General features: G+C 42.6%; 1 pseudogene; it reads left to right on the forward strand.

The window, feature by feature from the left end:
* Nucleotides 1-2198: 2198 nt before the first annotated feature.
* On the forward strand, nt 2199-2881 carry LOC138394474 (AP-3 complex subunit sigma-2-like; annotated as a pseudogene).
* The last annotated feature ends 2947 nt before the right edge of the window (nt 2882-5828 follow it).

The following is a 5828-nucleotide window of genomic DNA, read 5'->3' on the forward strand; positions in this document are numbered from 1 at the left end:
CCACAAATCCAAGAAGCTCAATGAACTCCAAGTAGGGCAAACTCAAAGAGACTCACACAGAGACACATTATAATCAAACTTTCAAAAGCCAAAGAAAAAGAGAAAATTGTGAAAGCTACAAGAAAGAAGCCACTCGTTACATACAAGGAATTCTAAAATAAGACTGTGAGCAGATTTCTCATCAAAAACCATGAAAGACAGAGGCAGTGGGGTGCCATATTTAAAGTGCTGAGGGTGGGGAAACCTGCCAACCAAGAATTCTGTATCTAGCAAAACTACTCTTCAAGAATGAAGAAGTTAGGCCAGGCGCTCACGCCTGTAATCCTAGCACTCTGGGAGGCCAAGGCAGGTGGATCCTTTGAGCTCAGGAGTTCGAGACCAGCCTGAGCAAGAGCAAGACCCCATCTCTACTAAAAATAGAAAGAAATTATCTGTCCAACTAAAAATATATATAGAAAAAAATTAGCCGGGCATGGTGGTACATGCCTGTAGTCCCAGCTACTCGGGAGGTTGAGGCAGGAGGATCACTTGAGCCCAGGAGTTTGAGGTTGCTGTGAGGTAGGCTGACGCCACGACACTCTAGCCTGGGCAACAGAGTGAGACTCTGTCTAAAAAAAAAAAAAAAAGAAGAAGTTAAGACATTTCCAGGTAAATAAAAGCTAAGGAGTCTGTTACTAGTAGACCTGCCCTATAAGAAATGCTAAAAGGAGTTATTCGGGCCAGGCGAAGTGGCTCACGCCTGTAATCCTAGCACTCTGAGAGGCCAAGGAGGGTGTATCATTTGAGCTCAAGAGTGTAAGACCAGCCTGAGCAAGAGCAAGACCCCATCTCTACTGAAAAAAAATAGAAAGAAATTAGCTGGACAACTAAAAATACATAGAAAAAATTAGCCGGGCATGGTGGCGCATGCCTGTAGTCCCAGCTATTCAGGAGGCTGAGGCAGGAGGATCACTTGAGCCCAGGAGTTTGAGGTTGCTGTGAGCTAGGCTGACACCAGGACACGCTAGCCCAAGCAACAGAGTGAGACTCTGTCTCAAACAAAAAAAATGAAAACAATTTAAAAAAATTAAAAGGAGTTCTTCAGGCTGAAAATGAAGGACACTAGACAGCACCATGAAGCCATGTGAAGAAATAAAGGACACTGGTAAAGGTCGATATATAGGTAAACATAAAAGCCAATATTATACTTCTGGTTTGTATCTCATCTTTTTTTTTTTCTGTATGATTCAAAAGGCAAATGCATCAAACATTAATTATAAATCTATGTTAATGGGCACACAATTTACTAAGATGTAATCTTAGCTGAGTCCTAATACCCAAATTAAAAGAATGTCATTTGTGACAATAACAATACAGGAGGGACAGAGATGTAGAGGAGCAGAGTGTTTGTATACCATTTTAAATAAATTGGTATCATTCAAACTAGGTTTTCATAAGTTTAAGATGTTGTTGGCCAACTAAAATATATATAGAAAAAAAATTAGCCGGGCATGGTGGCGCATGCCTGTAGTCCCAGCTACTCGGGAGGCTGAGGCAGGAGGATTGCTTGAGCCCAGGAGTTTGAGGTTGCTGTGAGCTAGGCTGACGCCACGGCACTCACTCTAGCCCGGGCAACTAAGCAAGACTCTGTCTCAAAAAAAAAAAAAAAAAAAAAAGATGCTGTTAATTATAATCCCAAAAGTAACCACTAAGAAAATAATTTAAAAGTATACAGAAGAAGAAAGAAACTCAAAAAGGATATGCTACAAAAAACAAAAGCAAAAATGAAAAAAGTACAAAAAAAATGCAATAATAAAAGAATTGAGGAACAAAAACACATAAAGCCAGACACAATGGCACGTGCCTGTAGTCCCACCTACCTGGGAGACCGAGACAGGAGTATTTCTTGCGGCCAGAAGTTCAAGGCCACAGTGTGCTATGATCATGCCTGTGAATAGCCACTGCACTCTCCAGGCTAGGCAACATAGTGAGACTCCATCTCAAAACTATACATATATATATAAAGACCTGAAGCCAGGTGCAGTGGCACATGTCTATAGTCCCAGCTACTTAGGAGGCTGAGGCAGGAGGATCACTTGAGCTCAGAAGTTCGAATCCAGTCTGGGCAACAAAGTGAGACCCTATATCTAAAAAGACAAAAACAAAAACATATGAGATGCTGGGAGCAGCTGATGCCAAGTGAAGCATGGTGGGCAAAGATGATTCAGGTGATTCTGGTTTTCAACAATCATGTGAAGATGTGGCTGGTCAGCTTCTACCAGCATTTCCCAGAAAAAAATTCAACAGCAGATTGTTCCAGAGACTTTCCATCTAGTCCTCAAGTGGGCTGACAACATTTGTAACTTCTTGGCGGGTGGACGTTTGATCGGTGGCTCTGAATACAAACTGATTTACCAACACTCCACTACCCTCTACTTTGTATTTTGTGTGGATTCGTCAGAGAGTGAACTTGGGATCTTGGACCTCATCCAGGTTTTTGTGGTGACTCTGGATAAATGTTTCGAAATGTGTGTGAATTGCTCCCTGTCTTGTGTAATAATAAAAAAAAAAAGAAAGAAATGTGTGTGAATTGGATTTGATTCCTCCATCTGGATAAGGTGCACTACATCCTCCAGGAGATGGTGATGGGTGGGATGGTGTTGGAAACAAACATGAATGAAATCGTGGCTCCGACTGAAGCTCAAAATAGGCTGGAGAAATCCGAGGGTGGCCTTTCGGCAGCCCCTGTGCAGGCTGTATCTGCTGTGAAAAATATCAACCTGTCTGAGATTCCTCAGAATATCAACATTGGTGGTCTCAACATCAGAGTCCCCAACCTGTCCCAGTTTGTCCGAGGGTGGAGGATTGGACTGAACTGGAGTCCTTAAAACAAGCAAAGTCAAGCAAGGCTGGAAAGAGAACCTATTTTGAGCCTTAGAAGTGTCAAGCCTCAGGACCCTGAACCTTTCTGTCTGGGGAAGAGTATTTGGGTTGGGGAAGGGGTTCGTGTGGACGCTGCCTGGGGTGCTCAGTTCTCACAGGTGCAGCCGTGCTGCCCTCCAGGCACGTGGCCGCTGCAGGTGTGAGGGGCCTGCCGTCCTCAGAGGAGTCAGCGTGCCCAAGCCACCCGCACCTTTACCTGTCACACACAGCCGCTCCCAGGGATTGGGGACTGTGCTGAGCAGGCCCACTTGCTTCCCAGGACCCCAGCACGAGGACTGAGCACATTCTCTGACTAGAGTCTCCATCCTTAGCACCACGGGCTTCTGAGGTCCTGTAGCATTTACTTGCTGGTGAGGTGCCCTAGGCAGGAAAAGGCCGGGCCTTCAGATTTAGGGATGTGGTGAGTAGCAAGTAAGGCAGGTTTCATGAGAACCAGAGAGAATCCTTTTGTATAGCCAAGGCTTTTGGTTACCACCTCCTGCAGAATGTGTCCCCTTGCTGTCTTAGTCCCAGTTCTGTTCTCACAGGTGTTTATGTGCAGGACACAGTCCCAGTCATAACCCTGGTGCATGCCCACCACATTTCCGCCGCTAGGGAGAGCACGCCTCACACACACGCTCGCCAGAGGGGTCCCTCCTCACAGAGGAGAAGCCCTGTGCCTGTGGAAGGTTAAATCTGACAACACGTGGAATATCCCAGAATTATGACTCTTCCCAAGTTTCAAATACATTCTCCTCGTGGGAGCAGAAGGTTCAGTTGCTGTGTCATGAATGATGAGTCGCCTCTGTAGGAAACCCACTGCCACCTACACCAGCTTCTGGAGCATGAGGACCTGCGCTGGGGTCGCCCATCTGGGGCCTGGATGCAGGAAGTGTGCTCGCCAAGACCAGTAGCAGCGCTGAACCTTTCCCCTCCCTGAACTCTGCCTTTGTTCCCTCGAGTGACAGTCTCCCAGAGCTTTGGAGACTCATAAATGTTTACATGTGAAAAAAAAAAAAATAGGAGACATATGGAAAACTATTAGCAAAATGGCAAAAGTTTTCTTTATCAGTAATTATTTTAAATGTAAATGTTAAACTCTCCATTTAAAAGGCAGATATTGCCAGAATGTATTAAAAGAAAAGAAAACATGAAGTATCTATATACTTGTCTATAAGAGATTCACTTTAGATACAAAGACACAAAGAGATTGAAAATAAAAGAATGGAAAAATATATTTCATGTGAAGAGACCTGGGATGGACGTATTATCAGACAAAATAGGTTTTAAGTCAAAAAAGGCTATGAGGACAAGGACATTATATACTGCAAGAAAATATAACAATTTAAAACATATATGCCCCTAACAAGACAGCACCAAAACATATGAAGCAAAAAAGGACATAATAGGGCCGGGCGCGGTGGCTCACGCCTGTAATCCTAGCACTCTGGGAGGCCGAGGTGGGCGGATCGTTTGAGCTCAGGAGTTCAAGACCAGCCTGAGCAAGAGCGAGACCCCATCTCTACTAAAAATAGAAAGAAATTATATAGACAGCTAAATATATATATAGAAAAAATTAGCCGGGCATGGTGGCGCATGCCTGTAGTCCCAGCTACTCGGGAGGCTGAGGCAGGAGGATTGCTTGAGCCCAGGAGTTTGAGGTTGCTGTGAGCTAGGCTAACGCCATGGCACTCACTCTAGCCCGGGCAACAGAGTGAGACTCTGTCTCAAAAAAAAAAAAAAAGGACATAATAGAAGGGAAAAATAGACAGTTCCACAATAATAGTTGAAGACTTCACTACCCTATTTTCAGCAACAGAAAACCAGAGACAAGATCAACAGGAAAGAGAGCACTTAAGCAAGACTATAATCCAATTAGACCTGAGAGATATATGGAACATCCACTCAACAACAGCGGAATAGACCCTCTTCTCAAGTACTCCTGGAGTGTTGTTCAGAGTATACTGTAGTTAGGCCACAAAACAAGCCTTAATAAATTTTATAAGATTGAAATCCTGCAAAGTATCTTTTATAATCACAAGGGAATGAAACTAGAAATCAGTAACAGAAGGAAAACTCAAAATGCACATAAATATGTGGAAATCAAACACACTCTTGAACAACCAATGGTCAAATATGAAATCACAAGGGAAATTAGAAAATACTTTGAGATGAATGAAAACAGAACCATGGCATACCAAAACTTACAGGATGCGGTTAAAGCAGTGCTCAGAGGGAAACTTATAGCTGTAAGCATCTACATCAGAAAAGAACAAAGGGGCAGATGTGATGGCTCCCAGCACTGGGGAGGCTGTGGTGGGAGGATTGCTTGAGGCCAGGCTTATGAGACCAGCCTGGGCAACATAGTGAGATCCCATCTCTACAAAGAAAAAAAAAGAAAAAAAGAAAAATCTCAAATCAATCACCTAACAATATACCTTAAAAGATCTAGAAAAAGAAGAGCAAACTAGACCCGAGCTAGCAGAAGGCAGGAAATGAAGATTAGAGTGTAGCTAAAGGAAATAAAAAATAGGAAAACAAGAGAATAGAGAAAAATCACAACCAAAAGTTGTTTTTTTAAAAAGGTCAGCAAAATTGACAAATTTTTAGTTAGACTAAGACAAAAAGAGAGAAGACTCAAATAGCTTAAGTCAGAAATGAAAATGGGAACATTACTATGGATTTTATAGAAATGAAAAGTATTATGAGAGAATACTAGGAACATTATACACCAACAAATTGAATAACCAAATAAAATGGCAAATCCCTAAAAACACAAAAACTACCAAGACTGAATTACAAAGAAATAGAAAATCTGGTTATATTTATAACTAGTAAGGAGATTAAATCAATAATAAAAAACCCAACAAATAAATGCCTTTGACCAGATAGCTTCACTAGTGAATTCTACCAGACATTTAAAGGAG

This window comes from Eulemur rufifrons, chromosome 14, assembly GCF_041146395.1.
Source record: "Eulemur rufifrons isolate Redbay chromosome 14, OSU_ERuf_1, whole genome shotgun sequence".
In the NCBI taxonomy this organism is placed as follows: Eukaryota; Metazoa; Chordata; class Mammalia; order Primates; family Lemuridae; genus Eulemur; species Eulemur rufifrons.